The sequence below is a fragment of the Larus michahellis genome, chromosome 8, assembly GCF_964199755.1.
Source record: "Larus michahellis chromosome 8, bLarMic1.1, whole genome shotgun sequence".
NCBI lineage: Eukaryota > Metazoa > Chordata > Aves > Charadriiformes > Laridae > Larus > Larus michahellis.
Window position 1 is genome coordinate 2,810,879 of NC_133903.1, and position 19,720 is coordinate 2,830,598.

Sequence of the window (19,720 nt, forward strand, 5' to 3'; positions counted from 1 at the left end):
TTCCATGTGTTTCCTGTTTGAAATGACTAGCTGTGCTGGGCACTCAGGAATTTTCTCCGTCTTTCTCTTCTCCACCTTGACATTATGAAAAGGGTTTTCATCAATCCATCGAAAGAAAGAGATAACTTTTGTATAAAAGTGCACAGTCAACAGCGTTGAGTTTTTTGGGTAGTGTATAATTTTTTTTTTACACTGTTATTATTTAAAATGTGCTTTTTAAGAGGACAAAAGGGAATAGTTTAATGGAAACAAATTTCTATAGCAAAATGTGTAGCTGGATAAAAAAAGATTATTTCTGTTATTACTTGGGTAGACAAGTGAATTTGGAATTTGAGTACAAAAGGTGTTTAAAAGTGTGCTTAAACTTCTCTTCAGTGTGCTGTTGAGATTGAAAAGAGTAATTTTTGGAGAAAAACTTTTCTGAGAGCCTCCATTTCCAGCATTGTCAAGTCTGTAGCAGCGGCCCTTTCCCACAGCTATTATCACGGTTTCACCTTTTTTTCTTCCACCTCATTTGTCCTTTTTTTGAAGAAAATGTAGTGCTGGTGAAAGGTGTGCAGGTCCGCGGGCTGGAGCTGGTCTGGAAGGGAGGAACGATGGTGTTGGAGAAGCGTGGGCATCTCTGAAGGCCAGATGGGACCAAGAGGAGACAGTCCCTGACGGGAGGGAGGAAAGATGGACAGCCTGGCCTGGGGGTACTCATTTTGAAAGCATCTACAAGTCTATAGCTCTTAAGACCCCCTTTCCAAAGTGACTTTTAACCAATTAGGAATGTAAGCATCATTGAAGATAAGCAGAGCTTAGGTGCTCGGGTCCCTCCAGGCAGACACAAATATCTCAGCAATGCAGACAGATAGACAGCGTTGCCTGTCCTGATGGATCCAGACCCAGAGCCAGGCAATGAATTAGAAATATAAGTGCCAAAACAGCAGGCTTGGGACGCAAAGTATAAAAGACGGTTGTGTTATTTGAGCTGATAAGCCCTGTCTTGAAGATGCCTGCATCAAAGGCTCCTGCAGGGTTTTCACAATTGAGTGTTATACCATCCAGCACTGAGCTACCAGAGATGTAAAATGGGACTTGCAGAGAAAGCTTCATGCTTGCCACAAAGGAGCAGAATAAGAGTTTGTTTTGAGAACTGTTAGTCTGAATAACGTGGGATTGGTCTCTGTGGACACTATGAGATATTGCTCCCCACAGAACAATGATTGCCATTAATGCCTCGGCTCCCTGCCTCCTTCCTCCTCCTTCTCCCCAGCCTCTGCAAGGGCTGGGTCAGATGCTGCCCAGACAGCATGAACAATGTTTCCCCCTTCTTTGGTAATTATTGTCCCTTCTGTTCATTTCTCAGAAGCCTTTTCACAAGCAAGAGGTGTTTTCAAGGGTTGCAAGCATTCATCTCAGTGTACATTTTCATGGCTATTCTCCTTGGAAGAGCTGGAGAGCTAATTTACTTTGCAGACCGAATGAAAGGAGCTTATGAAGGTAGCCTGTACAGCACTGGGCGGGGGGGGGGGGTGGTCAGGGAGCTGGAGAGGAGAGTCCTCTGAGATTGCCACTGAATTTTTTGCAGAAACTGAAAAGTAGGTGTTGCTGTTTAGTTTGGCGCCATTCTTCTTTATGTCCTGTAGGCTCCCTTGCAAAACAGCCAATGCTGAGATCTTCTGCACCATCCCATCACTGGTCTAGCCACGAAGGCAGTAACGTTTGCAGGGAAGCGTAACATCTTTGGATTGGCAAAGGTAGCCGTGCTGGCAGCACTGGATGGCTCATTCGGGGACCAGATGCCTCTGGTGAAGGTCCACATGATGGGGAGCCCCCACCAGCCCGTCCCTGATGTGGGCAGGTAGCCGGCGACACCCAACTGCATGGACCCTTCTCCAAGCGGCTCTATGCAATGAGCAGATGACTGGAAATCATCTCCTGGGCAATTCACTTCATTCATCAATTAAATTGTTTGCTGTGAACAGTTTGGGCCCATCCAGCTCCAGGATTTCAGCCTCGTAATTTTGCTGGCAGAGGACAACGGCGCCATGTCCGTGAAATCTGCCTGCCAACTGCTTCCCCTGCTAAGCATTTTCTAGGCTAACAATCCCAAAAACCTTGCCAGCAGCCCCGGCTCTGTCCCTTTCAGGGCAAGCCACTCATTTAAACGTGAGCACCTCTAAATGGCTCCATCTGCTAAGTGACGTTAGTAAAGAAAAGGTTGTAGCAGGAGTTACTGCCATGTCCTCGGGTTGTAACCCTGTTATAAAATGGGCTGGAAGAACAAGGGGACCGCGAGGAGCTGAGGTTCAAAACCACCTGGGTGACTGTCAGCTTGATTTATTTTCCTGCCCATTAGATAAATTAGAAAACTGGCAAAAGAAATCACTGCCCGCTCTCAGCTGCTTGGTAACCTGCCACGTGGCACGAGATGCCGGCCGCGGGGAGACGCGGCTCCTTCCCACCTCCCCAGCCCCTCTCCCCCGGCCACCCCAGTGCCGGGGCAGGAGGGCAGGGACATGGCATGGGACTTGGGGCTGCCGGTGCCACACATCTCCTCGGCGGTCCAGTCATCCTAAACCACCTCATCAACCCATCTGGCCGACCGCTGCCAACCACTAGAGTTTCGCTTTTCTCTAATACTGTTGGTTTTTGAATAGGAGCACTTTTCTAGGTGAAAAACAGCAGTTTTCTGAAAACAGCAATATTCTGAAAACGGAATACTAGCTTTCACCTCAGAACCGCTTGTTACCTTCATTTCACAAATCAGACAAACTAAAGCAAAATAACCCGGTTTGTGGCAGTATTGTCGGCCAGGACCTGCTGCCCTTCAGAGATGCTGGTCAACATTTCAGTCTTTGGTATTTGGGTGACTTGTGATCAATCTGCCTCCAGCAGCCTCCGTTCTTGCTTATGAACCAGGCTAATTTCTGTCTGTCAGAAGGATGGAGCTTAATGGTCAGACTTGCTTTAAATCCCTGGGGAAAATTCACTGTCCGGGAGGTCAGAGTGCAGTTGCAGTGTTTTCCGACCTAAAAACTCAATGAAATCTTCAGACTACATAACCAAATGTTAAATTTCGATCTTTTAAGCCATCTTCATGGCTTAAACGTTTAGCTGCCTCTGATGCACTTCCATAGCATGAAATGAGGCCACTGTTATACACGTAGTATTTACATACGAGGAAAAGCTTCCAGCCAGGATGAGCTGTTAAGAGACTGCAATGCATTTCTCAGCAAACATGGAGGAATCCCTGCTGCAAAGACGTGCCAAAACCAGGCGAGAAACAGGGCAGGGACCTCCTGGGGATGGAGAGCAAGCAGCATGGCACCCCGGGGTCCCAGAACCCCCGTGCCTGTGCAAGGAGGTAGGGCAATATCTGCCCCACAGACCGTGGTCAGAGCAGATTTTCGCTTCTCTCCGGGCCCCTCCTTCTGCCCGTGGGACTTTTCCACTGCCTGCACAGGGTCCTTGTCACCCAGCAAGTGCCGGAACGTGTGTGTCCCCATGGTGCAGCCTCCCACCAGGTGTGCGCCCATGTGTGCAAGCGTGTCTGGGCAGCACGGGGCGGAGGAGACGGGGCTAATTCCTTCCTGAGACTCCCAAGGAATCGGCTTACAGCCCGAAGCTCCGATTACTCTTATCTTAGCCTGCATGATGGTAGCCACATCCTGAAATTACCCGGCTTTTTTTCAAAATCCAGGGGCTGGTTCGGACTCACCTGACCAACGTGAGCAAATTCCAGCTCCGCTTTCACCTCCAGTGGCTGTGGGGGGCTGCGAGTCCGTACAGCCCCAGGGCTGAACTTGGGAGAAGAGGTTTTAAACCTCAGATGCACCCGATGGGAAGTGCCTGGGTGCGATGCCCGATCCCACCTGCCAGACCTGATGGAGCCCGGGGCACCGTCAGCCCCTTTCCAGCTGCCGCGCTGGAGCCGAGGGCTCAGGACTCACCTGCTGGGATCCTGGCAGGTAACGTGCCTCTGAAACGGCCGGCAAAGGATAGATGCTGTCAAGTAAAACACGGAGTGAAATGTTTGGCTGACGGGATTAAACTGCGAATCCCACCCGTCTGTGGTGTGAGATGCGGCGTCACCCGCTCCCACCCGCCGCCGCTCCCTGTCTCCCACCGCTCACCCTGCTCGGAAATTAAAGTGGGGAAATCAAAGTCCTTCTCTCCCTGCTCCTGCTGTGCCTCTCAGCCACTGACATTAACACCGAAATGGCTGACATTAGCTTTGAATGGATTTTAATAACCCCCTTGGGAGCTGGAATTACCCACGCGGTGTGAAGTCCGGTGTGCGTTTAGAGACCTGGCAATGAGCATCGGGGGCTGCATCAGCTCCCCAGGCTGTGGACGCGGGGCCAGACCCACTCAAGGAGCTGCGGTGGCTTCGGCCCCTGGCCAAAGGGACCCTGACAGCTGCCTGGCTCCTGGAGAGCCACTTCGCTGTCACCTGCAATTGTCCTGCCACCAGCAGGTCTGCAAGAGGCTTGGGAGCTTCCCAACACTGGGGATGCTAGTCCAGGTGGCTACCTCCATGGGATGTTTTCCTCTCTAGGGCAGGGTGTGGGCTGCTGTGGGCTGGTGGGGACCCCCCCGATGCCATGAATGAGAGCGGCCCCAACCCCTACCAGCATGTGGCATAAAATAGCAGCCTTGGTTTAGCAGAGCCCTGTGGATGGGATGCTAAATGAGATCATGGCGGGCCCAGCTGAGACTCCGGACTAGCGTATGAAAATCTAGCAAGAAGATTAAAAGGTGTTCCCAGGCAGAAGAGGGTATTTATTTCTTTCTTTGCATCTGAGATGTGTGTGGCGTGGGAGTCACAGGGACGGTGACCTCCCCTGAGCACCTGCACGTGGGCAGCACCGTGTCCCCGCAGGGGCTGATCTTGGGGACAAGGCACCGGCCAGAAAAGCTCCTTCTGAGATGCAGGCGGACACGTCCTGTTTCCCCTCCCGCGCCAGGGAAGGGCATCCCGCCCAGGCTGGGCATCTTCACCGCCAGCCCTGCTCCATGAAGGAAAACCCCCACATATTCCTCCTCTTTTACAAGAGGAAAAGCCAAGAACGATTGTCAGGTGATTCCCATTTCTTCTGGAAGATGAAGGGTTTGGAAACATGCTCTCAAGTCACTTTTCCTCAATCGAAGATCCCAAAATCTGACTGAGCAACGCAGCTTCCCTGGCCATTTACAAAATCTCAGCACCATTTGGGTGAGGAACGATGGTTTCTAATCGCCATCCAAATCCACATGTATTTCCAGTATGGAAACGGGAACATCCACAGGGATATGGACATTGGCTCATAGCTGGGGTGGGTGGGCCAGCAGTTTCTCCAAGTCAGGCTCAATGAGGGCTGTGAAACCACCAGGCACTTTGAAGAACTGAGGACTGAAAACAACCCCTTAAAAAAAAGTCCGTGGTAATGATTGAATTATATTTAAGAGGCTCATTCGTACTAAGTAAATGCAAATAGTTTACATGGAAAATATTTCCCATTAAGCTCATTTCTACATCAAATGCTAACAGATTGAGATTATGACTCTAATGATTATTTTTATTGCTGGTTTGCATTTAAATGGCATGAATTTCCCCCTACTGTTCTCTCTTTGGGTTAAATCAATAAAACCTATTAAGAAGGTTCGTCTTCCTCTAAGATTCCTCCCTCTCTTCTTTCTGTCTCATCTCCACCGGTGCCCTTTTTATCCACCCACCACCAGAGATTTTTCAGAGCTGCCTCCACGGTGTTGGTGCCGAGGATTTGAAAATCCCCTTTGGCAGAGCAGAGTGAATCCGGTCTTTGCCGAGACGGGGGACTACAGAGGAACTCAAGTGCTGTTTCCCTTCCTCAACGTGGGCCATGTTGCAAGGAGATGCCGTTGGAGACAGCTCTTCTCTCCTCTTAGCCTCTCCCCTCCTGTTTTCACGGAGAAGCTGTAGCTATCTGTATACCAATACCTCCTCAGCCATGGATGCTCTTGTCGTGCTCCTTCAAACAGTGGCTGTGGCTTCACCGAGCAGGTGCTGGATTTCTGTTTGGAGAGGAGTTATCCTGGTATATACACAGCGAAAGCCATTAAGACGCTGACCTTTAAATTGGGCTTCTTCCTGCTCGTGTAGGGAGGAGGTGGGTTGAGTGCCCAAATCTTATTCATTTTAATGACAAATCCCTCACATGGAGGCTTTGAAACGCTCGGCTTAAATGCAATTCGCCTCCCTCTGCTGCAGCTTGGCTTTACTGTATCTCTGCTTCCTCTGCATAGTGACAGACCTTACAGATTTGCTCCATAACCATGTGCCCAGGTACCGGCGTGTATGGATTTATGAGCTTAGGGCAGTGCTAGCGCAGGGATCTCCGTGCTCCTTAATCACTATCGCTGACCTTTCTTTCCTCCATTATTCTCAGCATCACTTTTTTCTAACTTAATTTGCATAGGTTTCATGTTATCCATGTTTTTGCTTTGTCCCTGTTATCCCATTACCCTGGATAATCAAAGTTGGCTGTAATAGAAACACAGAAACAATTTGCTTACCCTCCTGTTACAAGATATTCCCTCTACTAAGTCTGAGAATACCTGTAGTTCTGTGGTAATGCTAATTAATTGTGCATACGTATAGAAAGTAAAGCAAACGGCACCGGGATCCTTTGGGATGGTGGGGATTAAAGGAAGATAAGATATTATTCTCCTCTTTCTCTGTGCTTCAGTGTCCCTGCCCTCAATGGAAATTGCGCTGCGCTTATAGAATAGAATGTAATCCATGGTGGGGGGAGTCACTGACTCTGCAGAGAGGGGGAGTTGGAAGGAGCAGATTTAACTGCTAGCAAACCCCTGTGAAAGTGATGATCCTGCTGGATGTCTTGCTCCTTGTCCCTGTTCCCAGAGTGGGTATGGATGGGGCAATCTTTAACCGGTGCTGGTCCCCAGGCCTCAGAGCCTGGTGGTGCTGAGTAGGGTTGTACAGAGGCACTGATTCCTTGGGGCTGCAGTTGGCCCCAGAGCTGGGCTCCCCCGTCGTATGGCTGGAAGGGCTCCTGGCCAGCCTCAAGGGCTGGTTGGAATAGTGGCTGTAGATGTGAATGCCCCTTGCAATGGAGGGTACCTGCTGTTGGCTGTTGCATCCATCAGGATGCTCCCGTATCCTTCCCACATCTTGGGCAGCTGACACAGCGGCAGTTTCAGAGCAGGCCAAAGTCCTGGGGAAAATAAGGAAGATGGTAACGAGAGAAGGAAAATCGTCAGGAGATGGGAGATGCAGTGGCAGGACGGGTTGCTGATACCATCCCAGCCACCCCTCTTCCTTCTGCGCTGCATAGTGTCACAGGCTCAGGCTCACCACAGCCCATCCAGGAGGATATTTGGGGCGATCTCCCACTATTTGCCTGCAACATCCTCTAAAAGTCTCGTATGAGGCTTTCTGCTGAGTGTCAGCCCAAAGAAGAGTGGCTTACGCAGCCAGGCGCGCGTGGAGGACTGTCAGAGCTCTCCACGCAGGAGAAATCCCACTCAAGTCCACCCACCAGCTCCTCGCCAAGCTCCCCAGCTCCTCTGCCACCAGCACGGACAGACACCCTCAACGCACCCCAGCGGAGCATCTGGGACTGGCCCTGGAGCCACTGGCACAGATTTGCTGTGTCCCTGGGTCTGGACGCCACGCTCCTGCCACCCCCCGGGGTGAAAGCTCTGGGAGGATGCCCCAGCTCTCCCCCCGCCCCCGAAATTGTGAGGAAGCTGTTATTTATCTGCGCTCTGATAATCGGCGTACCTTTGATGCAATACTCATGTTTGGGATTTTACCACGTCTCTCATCCTCCAGGTCTGTCAGGGAGCTTTACGCAGCCATGACTCAGAGAGAGGCGTCAGTGGAGAGAGTCTGTAGATACAGCCAGCAGCTGTCATGTGGAGGGTATAAATAATGTATATGCACGTATATATGCATGACCTACGAGCTCGGGACCTTCCTTTCCTGAATGGTATCAACCCCTTTAAAGGATCCCTGCATCACGGGGGTGCCAGAGGGCTCAGATGCACAGGCATCCCCCACATCTGTCCCAGGTATATGGGGAAGGGCAGTGAAATGACCGATAGGGATGAGGGTCTCCATGCTGCCTGTCCCTCCTTGCCTTCTTGGAGCAATGTAACAACTCCCTTCATGTCGCTGAAACCTTCACTGCTTATGGCTCACCGTTATTTCTGTGTGGTTTTAAGACTATAGGTACTGAAGTGCCTTGCTCTGCCTGATGGTCAATAAGATGCTTTGAAACTGTGCCCAGGTTATTCACCCCTTATAGCAGCCCAGGTGCGGGTTCTTGGTACAGGGAGCTGCAAAGGGCTTTTAAGGTGCTTGGGTGCCAGCCAGAGAGATTTGCTGGTGTGGCCAGGGCCCAGCCGGCTGCACACCGAGGGGCCGAACGGAGCCGTGCTCAGAATTTGCGCTGCAAAGATGCAGGTGCGTCATCCCAGCAGAGAGCTCGGGCCTGAAATACCTGAATCTCAGCAGGAGAAGTGGGGAGGCTCAGATTGGAGAGCTGGCTGATGTCAGCCCCGAAATCAAGCCCCTTGTCTTATTGCCAGTCATCCAAAACATTTAGGTTCTAATCAGGCAGTGTAAGCTTTAATTGTAAGACTGGGTTTAAAAATGAAAATGTAACATGAGTTTGAATCGTAGGAAGGAATGCTTGGTATTGGAGATGGGACAGTGTATCACTGTGGGCGGTGGGGAATTTCTTGTTGATTTGACATAGCTGAAGCAAAGGTAAACTTCCTCTTAACTTCCCTGAGAGAGTTCATAATGATCTGACCCTTAAAATTAAAGACCTGGAGTTAAGCAGCTGGGCTACCAACTCCAGCGCAGCCTCCGCCGGCGCAGTTCAAGCAGCACGCTGAAATAGCCAGCAGCTTTCGGCAGCGATTGCGCTCCGCGCTGTTCTGTCTCTTCAACTCCTGACATCATTTTGGGGGGGGGGGCGGGGGGGAGGGAAGAAAAAAAGGCAAAGGTTGAATTCAAGGGCCTTGTTTCTCAGCGGTTCAAAGGATACAACAGCCTGGATTTTAATTGGCATTGAGTTCTCCGACTGGTCCCGAAGAGCGACACCCAGGTGGAGCCAAGGCGGGAGGGCTGTTTGAAGCGCTGGGTGCCTGCCACCCATCTGCGGGTCCTCGGAGGTCTCCTCTCCAGCGTAGCAGAGGAGCCTTGCTTCATTTCTGATCATTAATGCAACAGTCTCTTCTGTGGTTTCCTTCCCCTGATCCTCTCTGTGCACAGTCTGAGGGGAGCCAAATATCGAGTGGTTTGTGCTGGAGATCACAGGGCAAAGATAATGAAGCTGTTTTCTTACCCTCTGCGTTCCCTGACGGTGCGGCTCAGCCTGGGCTCACGCCTCTGCCCAGCGCGGGGTCCCGAGCCCGCAGGAGGCGGTGGGAGGCAGATGCTCTGGCAGCGAGGGCTGCGTGCCCCTGTGGAGAGAAGCGGGAATAGCTCAGGTTGTGGCCACCTGCAGTTTAACCCCAACACCTCGGCCAAATGGAAGTCGTCAGCACTGACGTGCTCCGGTCTGTGGAGGGCGGGAAGCTCCTGGGATGGAGGGGGTATCACCGGGGCCTGTGAGCTCCTCCAGCAGCCGAGGGGGGCCCTGGGACGTCAGGTCCCAGCCGGTGACAGTCCCCACCCTCCGATGAGGGTCACAGGGAGACTGTGGCACCGCGCAGTGATGCGTGAAGCACGGGCTTATTTCAAGCACAGGTCGGGCAAGGAGCAGAGGGGCCCACTTCAATGAGCATAGGCACCTTCTACCTCAACGGGGCTTGGGGCTTTCACATCCCTTCTTGACTGAGATCTAACAGCAGCATCTTTCCCAGCTCCCTTCTCCTCTGCCCGGGAGCAGGAAGGCTCTCAGGACAGCAGGTCCAGCTGATGATTTCATTAATGCTTAGAGTGGGGTCCCACCTGCTCCTCTCTGCAGGTTCAGCATCGCTCCCATCCCTCTAGTTACCTGCTTCCTGAGCTGGGTCATGCCTCTGCATCCTGCAGGTCTCCTTGTCCCTCCGTCTTTCCTGCTCATCTATGATTTGACCCCGGGAGAGCACTTTTACACATGCCCTCTGCTCTGTGCGCATTGTGCTCCGTGCAGGTACCTGCTTTGCCCCAGGAGCCTTTGTCGTTCCCCCCAGCACAGTCTCAATAGTTCCTGTGCAAGACAAAAACCTCAGCAAAGCATTGTCAGCCTGCCTGGCCCGAGCCAAGCTGTAGCTATCAGTCCCGAAAGCCCAGTGGGGTGGTTATAGTTATTGCTAGGAAGCTTTATATTTACCGCGACCTTTCTGACATTATAGTAAATGCATTTCAGAGCCCAAGAAGTGTAAAAATAAACTGCAAGGAAATCAAGACAGCTAATTAGCCAAAGGTTACTGCTGGGCTCCATGACTGTCAGCCCTTTTGAAGTTCTCCTTCACACAGGCAGATGTGTGTGCAATGCTGCTGCTCCTTTGAATAAATGTCTTGGTTTCCAGAGTGGCTTCATAGCTGGATGTGACTAAACGCATGTGAGGCCTGTCACAGCAAGCCTGGGCAGGATGTTCACGTTCTTTAACCTCGCACTTCTCCAGCGCTGAAGAGCATCTCTTCTCGTGGAGTGGCTGATCAGCATCGTGCTACCTCCCAGCACCTCGGGAGCGGGGGTGAGCTGGGAGGTGAGGCCGTTCTGCAATCAACCCTCCGTCCTGGAGATGCTTCTTCTCCTCTGGTGTCCCTGATCTCTGCACTGTGGTCACAGTGGAGGAGATTGTTGGTCCGCCAGCTCTGGCAGGGCTGAGGGCTGCACCGGTCATCCAGGGTTTGGATGGTGCCATTGGTGTGCTGCTCCTTGGGGACGAAGAGCCTGGAGAGTTCTGGAGCACATCCCCCAGCACATCATGGTCTCACCCCGCATGTCGCTTGTTCCTCAGGCTCCCATAATTTCCTGAGGATAAGCACCTTGCGTGGAGTTGCAGGTACCACCACAAGAGGAAGGGGAGCGGGGGCTGTAGCTGAGCCGGGGGTTGAGGGGGGGGGTGCGGTTGCCATGCCAAGAGAAGCTGAGCAGGTCATGATGGAAGTCTAGGTGGACTAGAGGGGTGTTTTGTTCATATTTGGGCAGGAGAGCTCTGGGGCAGCGAAGGACCCCCCGGGACTTTGAGCCTTGTCCCTTCAGCCCAGCATCCCCCGGCCCTGAGATGTGGGAGCTTCCTCTTCCCGTGCTCTGAACTGCTCCACACAGGGATCGGGGAGAGTTTGGTCACAATGACCTTATAGGTAACACCAGCATCATCTGTGCTGCCCTCTCCCTTCTCTTCTTGGGTTTTCCTCCTTCCCTTTTGAGCTCCATTTCCCCTTGGAAAACCCTCTTGCAGCTCCCTCTTCCCTCTCTGCAGATTTCTCCTCTTTCCCCCTTTCCTCCTGATGCATCCCTCCCTCCCGCCTGTGGCTCGTGCCGTGTTTTTGCTCGGCATCGCTCCTCCTGGAACGTTAATTTGCTGCTCGTTTCCTCACAGACTTTACACCACGAGCTGGGGCTTTGTGTGCATGTGTGTGTGTGATTCAATTAAACAAAACACAATAAAATCAGGGAAAACAGAGAGAGACGCAGACAGACAGCAATTCCCCGCTCTCCGAGGGCTAAGCCTGTCTGCCTGTGAGCTCAGCCCCGGCATGGCTTTCTCCTGTCGCCACGTGGGTTTGCTTGTAGTAACCCTCCGGATCTCGTGCTTGGGGTTTCCATCCCTCCACTGGGACCCTGGGACGGCAGCTACTTCTGCTCCGCTGTCAGGATCCAGGGCTGCTCCATCAGATGAGAGGTGAGCCTCGAAGGAGCTGGCTGTTCACTTCAAATAAGCCCTGAAATGCTGAGGCATCTCCAAATGCTCAGCCTCCTCCATCCCTCCTTTCCCTCTGCACAGCTCCCTCCCTGCAGCCCTGGAGACCCTCCAAGCCTCCCCTTTCCCTCTTCTGAGCCAGCAACTTCCCTGCTCCCCATCCTGCCCTACCCGTGTCCCTTCTTACCCTCCTGGTAGCAGATTTCCGCCCCCTTGTAGGACCAAGCTTTCTCCCAAATCACACATTTTCCTTGCAGTGGAACCTGAAAAATGGCAGCTGTGGTGGGGTTTGTTTCCTTGGCTGGCTGGTGGGCTTCCCTCCCGCTGCCCTGCGCCCTCTCTGCCATGCCCTTCCCTCCCTCACCGCCTTCCTGCTTGGCTTTTCCCCTCTAATCCATTCGTACCACAAGCATATGCTTTCTTAGCATCCTTTGCTCCCAGTCATCTCCCCAGCAGGATTCTCCCTCTCCCCGTGTGCGCGGGTGTGGGTGTCTCTCTCCCGGAGACTGTTTCTGCTCGCTCCTCCCCGCCTGGCTCCCCGGCTCTGCAAATTTATTCCGTGAATCCAGCCTCTTTCCCCGGCTGAGCTGCTCGGCTGTAAATCTGACGGCTAAAGTGGGTCAGTGTGAGTGGAAGGAGGTGGTCCCGGGAAGGGCAGAGGGAGAGCAGGCACGAGGCCACCAATGCCAGATTACGGGGAGAGGAGAAGGCGAGGGTGATGTTCTTAAAAAGTGAAGGTTTCAAGGGTTTTTAAAATGCATGTGGAATGTGAGTAATGAAATCCTGGCACTCACTACCCTCTCCTTAGGAAAAAATACCGGCAGCAGAAGTGACCCCTGGCTTCTCGACAGCAGCCCCTGCCATGCAGAGCCCTCCAAGGGACATGAAAGGTCGCGTTGTGCCATCTCCAGTGAGTTTAATGTTCCTATGAAATCCTGGCAGGGGCCTTGTACTGCTGAAAGGGAAGCGTCCTGAGGAGGACAGACCCTGATTAATGCACTGGGGCTTGTGCATCACGGCCATTGCCTCTTGCCCAGATACCCACCACCCACCCTCAGGGTGGGCTCCAGAAATGTCGTAGGAAGATGCTCCATGCTTTGAGCCCTTTGTCCCTTCCATGTAATGTCAGAGCTCCTTCCTTCAGATTTGGAAGGCTCCTTCTAGTACCAAGGGGCTGTCCTTGTCTCTGGCCAATCCAACGCTTATTTAAACAGCAGGAAGAGGTGCTGCTCCCCATCCTCTGGGTCATGGCAATCATGGTGGCTGTGAGATAGCACTGTCCCTGACCCCTATCTCTGGAGACTGCATGCCCAGCAGAGGCAGGATGGATGTAATAGCATGCCCCACCTTAGTTTTGGCTCCTGGCTTTCACAGGCTGAGACTGTCCTGTCACTCGGTCCATGTGGACCTTCTTGCTGAGCAAAGTCAAAAGCTGGGGCCAGCTTTCCTGGTGTGCAAGGCTAGGCCTGCAGAAAGGAAGGTGAGGAGCTGCCTTGAGGAGCAGAGAACCAAGGGACCATCCACCTTCCTCCTGAGCTTGACCAGTGCCTCCACATGGGGACCCATGGTCCCCACGCTTTTGTCCTCATGGACCACACGCGTCCACAGCACAGGAATAAATTTTAGCTGAAAACGGTTCTGCAGAATTTCCCGTGCGTGCAGCCAATGCACCTGGAGCCATTCCCAGATGTCTCTCTTCATTAATGCCCCCTTAGCAATTTTCTGAGGACCAGCCTCCATCTCCAGCATTAAAAACAGTCCCTTCCTCTTTGATTTATGGATATTAATCCATGCCAGCAGGCAAGAGGCATGACATGTCTACATAATGTATTCATTATTAAATTGGTTTTGTTCCTTTCCTTTCTCCTCCGGCTCCAAGGCTGCACCTTGCTTATCTCTCTGTAACATTTGAACCTGCACGCTGCACTCAGAAAGACAACTTCCAACATGGGGCAGTCGGCATCACTTGGCTGATCAACCTTACAAGTCCATGGTTGCTCCCCACTGGCCACACTCAGACTCGGGCAGAAAGAAGACCCTGTTAGCCCCATCTGCGAGGGTATGGCTGCTCCAGTGCTGTGCTCGGGGTAACTGCTAGTGTGGCCGGGGCTGTGGGACGCTGTCGGTCCCACGTCACTTGTTCTGATCACAGCACAGGATGGGCCAACTGCATGAGCCTGCTGGCAGCCGTGCCTGAACCGGTGCCCAGGCAGGGATCCAGGGAGCGTGAGTTTCTTCAGCAGTCATTCAGATGCTGGCTCCAGATCAGTAATGGCTAATGGTGTCCAGCCCTCTGATTCAGGGACCAAAACCCAGGTAAAACACTGTGAGCTCCACCTGCTCCAGTCTCCCACCTGCTCAAGCCATTCTCCTGCCTCCAGGTTGGAGGCCACCTTCACAGCATGTTGCTGACTTCTGCAGTGCCACGCTGTTCCCAAAGTACATGGCAGATTAGATTTAGCAGCCAGCACTTGGCTCCTAGTGATCTCGCCATACTATGGCCTGGGAAGAGAGGAAAGAAAGATCACAGGACCTTAGCGTGGGGCTGCTTTCATTTTCCTGTGCTATGTCTGTGCTGTATGAGAACTCAGCCTGCTCTGCACCCTCTGGACGGCCCTTGGACTCCTTGTGGTGCCCAGGATGATGTTCCCGCAGGGCATAAATCTCAGCCCACCACTCTTAGTGCAGCCTGCCTCGGGGGCAGCACCCTGCAGGAGTGATGGTTATCCCCTTCCCGTGCTTGGCTGCTGTGCTCTCTCCCAGCCCCGATGCCCGCTGGCAATGCTCGTCATCCCACTGAGATGCACCCTGCTCCCCATGGCAATTTCTGCAGACCCATCTCCCTGCTCTGGTCGCTTGTTCTGGTCAAGGAGTGGTGGGCAGGCTGTTTTGGGGATACCATCCCACTACTTCCAGGCCCCTCAGCGCATTCATTGCCCGTCTCTGGACTTTGCTATTGGCAGCGTGACAGCTCTGATGGGACAGTGAGGTAGAGTTATCTCATCTAGCCCCCTTGATAACCCAAATCCAAGAAGTCCCTGCAGCTCGTACACCTGCCCACCAAGCTGCCATGGACCGTACCTCTCAGCGCAGTACCTTCCCAGCGGCAGACGCCCACTGCACTCGTGGGCTCTGTGCACGCTACGTCCGCTCTGGAAGTTGTGCTTTTCTCTATTGCTTAATAGGAATGGAAAGACAAGCTTAATTGCCTTGTTGCAAGCTGTGCCCCTTGCAACGCAGCCTGTCCCATCCCCACTCCCCAGCTCCACCCAGGCCAAGCCACCGGTTTCTCCAGACCTCTTGTCACCCTGCCGTAATACCGCAGTTTTATGTAACTTTGCAGCCTGGCGTGGCTGAGCCTCCCCCACAGTGCCTCCCTCTCCCTTGCCCACAGCCGAAGGGATTGTCCCCACTTCGCCCTGCCCACACGACCCTCCCCGTCCCCGCAGCGGCTCTGTGCCTCCCGTGGCTCCCCAGGACAGAGAGGAGGGGAAGCAGCAGGATGTTAGCCACTTCAGGAGCTCAAGAGCAGCTTGAAAAATATTTGTGCTCTTTTGGTAAAAACGAATCTGTCCCAGTGGTAATGGGGCCGCTGTTCTTCAGCGGGCTCTTAGCAGTGATTATTGTTGGTTTTCAATTTAAAAACCAGACAGTCTATTTATACTGTATAGTATGTGGACCGAGATTTTTTTGTTTTCTTTAACCCGGTCTTTAAAACGTGCTCTCGGTTCCACTACTGACAATGCAAGGAAGCAGAGAGGCTTCTGTCACCTGCAGACCCCACGAGTGAAACAATAAACAAAACACAGTTCACGGCGCAGGGCTGCAGCGCTGCTTTGGGGAAGTGGTGGAAGATGCCGGGTGGGAAAGGTCTGGGGCTGTAGGTGGGAAGTGGTTTTGGTGGCATAGAAAGGTCTCGTGTACTTGGACTATCTATGGTCACAACGCTGTCTATCTTCTCTCTTGTCCAAAGCAGAGGTTGATCAGAGCTGACATGAGCACCATCCACAGCACTCTCAGCATGGAGACCAGGAGAAAAGCCAGACTCTGGTCTTTGGCCTCTCCCTGGCTCCAAGTTGGCAAAGACCTCTGAAGAGTAGCTAATGCCCATGGGTGCTGAGGTGACAGTGAGAAGGATAGTGGTCCCAGGGGTGCGTTAAGGGATCCATCAGAGCACTGCCGTGGCTTCTGGCCCGGGCTGACAACTCTTGCATGTGTAATAGGAACATCTCTGCTTGCTTTGGGCATTGGTCCAGCATTGGCCTGGCATGGGCCCTCCCAGTCTAACAGCGTGGATTACTCTGGCACGCCAGCCCCGAGTGCTAGTCAGCGAGCAGGGCTTGCTTCCATTTGCCAATGCAAGACATTTGGAGCATCCTGGCCAAGGATGCTTCAGCACAGAAACATTGTAGGATGCAGGCACCAAACAGCTTGTTGCGGCAGCGTTGAAGGCGCTGCTTTGGGTGCTGTTGAATGCTCCCATGTAGGTCATGGGCTGCTTTGGCAGGTTGTTGCATTGTTGTCCATGCACGCTCCAGCACCACCACCAGGACTGAACAGGAGGGAAAATTCACGCTTGCATGTGAATGACCCAGTCCCTGTTGGCCAACCTTCATCCCACCTGTTGACCCAAGAAGCTGCTTGTGGCCGACTTTGCTGTAGACAGGTCTTCTGCTGGCCAGGTTGCCTTGAGTTCATGGCCAAGCTGGAGGTTCTGCTGTCTCTGCCATGCTGAGGCTGCCGTTTGTTCCGCTTCTTACTGCGACTTATCTGACAGTGCTTCTGTCTCCATTTCCCCACACAGCCCCTTGTACTCCCACCGTTTAGTTATTTTCTTAATTAAATATAGATTATGGCACTGGGAATAAGGGATTATTACTTATTCATAAGCTACTTAGATTTTAAAGTGTGTGCAGAGCAGGGCTTATCACACGTCTGTGTCTGCATCATTACCATGTCAGGGGCCAGGGTGAGCTCCTGCGTCTGCCGGGGCTTCACCAAAACCTCGATCCTCTTCTCCCTTCTCTCCCCGTGGACTCCACACCCAGAGGAGCTCTCCCGTCTCTCTCTTGCTGTCCCTTTTCCAGGTGAGGCTTGCCAGCCTTTTCCCAAGGAAACCATTTTCACTGCCGTCTCCCAAGCTGTTCCGGCCCCTCCATTACGCCTCTGCTTTGCCCCCTCCCCAGGTTTGTTTGCATCTTCCTCCCGATGCTTTCCCCAGCCCTCCCGCTGTGCCTGCAGCTGAAGCTCGGCCGTTTCGCCTGCCCCCTGCGGAAGAATGGGGACTTATCAGGAGGCAGCTCTGCAGGATGTGGTTTTTTGCAAAGTTTTCTAGGAAGTTCCTCCCCGTACCTGGGTAAATGTTGTTTGAACTTTGGCCCGCCTTAGGGAGTGGGAGGAGGAGGCAGGGGAAGGTGCTGTTGGCAAGCTGATGGGAGAAGCAGAGAAAGGAAAGCGTAGTGGGAGGGTGGGTGCTGTTGTAGAGCTACAATGCTCCCCCAAAGCCTTGTGCTTCTTCAGTGTGCCCAAGCAGAAGGGTTAGGAGCTGCTCCTTCTACCCTGGGACGAGCAGCGCCTCCCCAGGCCTCTTTCTCTGCCTTAAACAGTGGAGCACTCTGACCTCTGGGCAATAATAATAATAATAATAATAATAAAACAACCATCTGACCTGTTTTGTGCACACCAGGGTGGACTTCTGCCTCCATCTTAGTCCAGTTTTTGCTGTCCCCAAATAGTGCCATTAATGCCAGATGCTGCAGGGCTTCTCCTGGTCTGCTGGTGAGGCCCCAGGTGGGAACAGGGCAGTTCATCACACACTGACCTGCAAAGAAAGAGGAAACATTAAATCCCGGTGCTCATCTCCCTCCCCTCCGTCCTCCCGGGCTGTCCCTGGGCCTGCAGCAGGGTCCCAGCATCTCTCAGCAGGTATCCCTGCTCTCACCCTCAGGGAACCGTTAGCATTTCCATCATGTTTGTTCCATCTCCTCCTGCTGCTTCTGCACCTTGCCTGGCTGCGATGGCAGCGTGGGGCTGTTTCTGCGTGAGCCAGCCCGACACCTCCATCCTCCACTGTCCCCCCGCCTCCCGTGTGGTTCTTTCTGACTATTTTAAGGACTAATGCAAAGTCCTGGCTTGATAGCCCCGAGGACTCAAGACCTTTTGTCAACAGAGCAGATACAAGACAAGCTGCTGCAAGATTCCTCAGAGCAAAATGATCTTGATAAATTGGAGAAATGGCCTGAAATCAATACACTGAAATTCAATAAAGTCAAGTGCAAAGTGTTTCACTTAGGAAGGCGATATCAAAATTGCAGATATAAGATGGGGAAGAACTGGTAAGCCAGCAGGAGTGCGGCCAAGGCTCGAGCAGTGGAGTAGCCTTCAAACTGAGCAGCAGACAATAACCTGGTGCTTTAGGAAAGGAAAGAAAAGGCACATCTTGCCCGCAGATGTATTAATAGTTTCAGGTGGAACACAGCGAGGTAATTTATTTGGCTCTATTTAGTGCTAGTGAGGCACCAGCTGGCGACATATATCTCCAGGTTTGGGCATCACAACTTTAAGAGAGATTCAGACAAATTGAGGGAGTTCAGAGAGTTTGGAAAACATGCCCCGGGAAGATGGACTGAAGGAGCCGGGTTTGTGCTCCAGGACAGAGACGACTGAAGGCGGGAGGATGTGTAACATTCATCCAGGGTGGAAAAGGCAGTTATAAAAATGACGGTGATCAATTGGTTGAGGCTTGGACAAGCTGCGATAGGCTTAAACTGCAGCCAAGAGGCCTTGGGTTAGATGCTGAGGAAAAGCTTCCTAAGAGAAAGTTGGCTGGCGCAGGCTGTAAAGGGCCTGTGGGAGCCCTGTCCCCTGGAGGGTTTCAACAACCAACTGAAGGAACACCTGCATGGCGGTCACCTCCAAGCACAACCCACTCTCTCTCCCACTGTGGGGATGAGGTTTCGCCAGCACCCCAAGCAGCATTAGCCACGTCCTTGCGGTTATCAGGCTGAGACAAGAAATTCCTTGTTTCATGTGCTCTTACCAGCCGTATCAGGTCATGGCCAACCTCCCAGGGCCCGCAGGGGTTATATCTCTGATGTGCCCAATTCATCCCACCCACCCAGGGTCCTGCTGGCAGTGTCCCTCACACACCTGGGCAAGATGCTCCCAGCCACACTTCTGCTCCAGGTTTCTTCTACTATCAGACCACAATTTCATTTCTGTCCATCGTGGAGATACCTAAAGAGCCTATTCACGGCCTAAGATTGGGGAAGAAGATCGAAACGAGCATGACTTTGCAGTGAACAAATTACCAGGTTGAGTTATTCCTGTGTCTGTACCATCTGCGAAGGGTCTGCACCACCCATCCCTCCAATGTGGCTGTGGTGACTCCATGCCTGATTGTGCTGAAACCTTTAGGATTTGGGTGTCATGGCCAGGGGCACCTAGATCTATCTACACGCACATTAAATTCATCTGTTCGACTTACAACACGAGCTGGAAAAGTCAATAAAAGAAACCAGAGACTAAAATGGTCAAGCCAGGTACCTCCAAGGATGCTTTGGTGGTTGGACCGGCCGCACATCCCCATGGCCTCAGCCCCACTGACTTGGTTTTTGGTAATTTGGTGGCTAGCTGCAGCTCTCCTCCAGATCGATCCCTCTCAATTGCATTTTTGGATCATAATTAATGTTTGCTGTGTAATTACATTGATTTTTTTCATGTACTCTGGGAGACGAGGGGAATTCATAGCCCGAGCGTGTGAGCGAGGGAGGGGCCGTGCCGTTGAAGCTCGCTGTGCTGAAGGGGAGAGAGCGGGGGCTGCACCGGGGGGGATGTGCAAGGAGGGGATCTGCTCAAATACCCCATATTATGTGGAGTAACA

General features: G+C 52.6%; 1 protein-coding gene across 5 annotated transcripts in view; it reads left to right on the plus strand.

The window, feature by feature from the left end:
• ELFN1 (extracellular leucine rich repeat and fibronectin type III domain containing 1) overlaps positions 1-19,720 on the plus strand; it is a 111,784-nt gene that overhangs the window by 62,825 nt on the left and 29,239 nt on the right. The gene's annotated exons all lie outside the window — the stretch shown is intronic.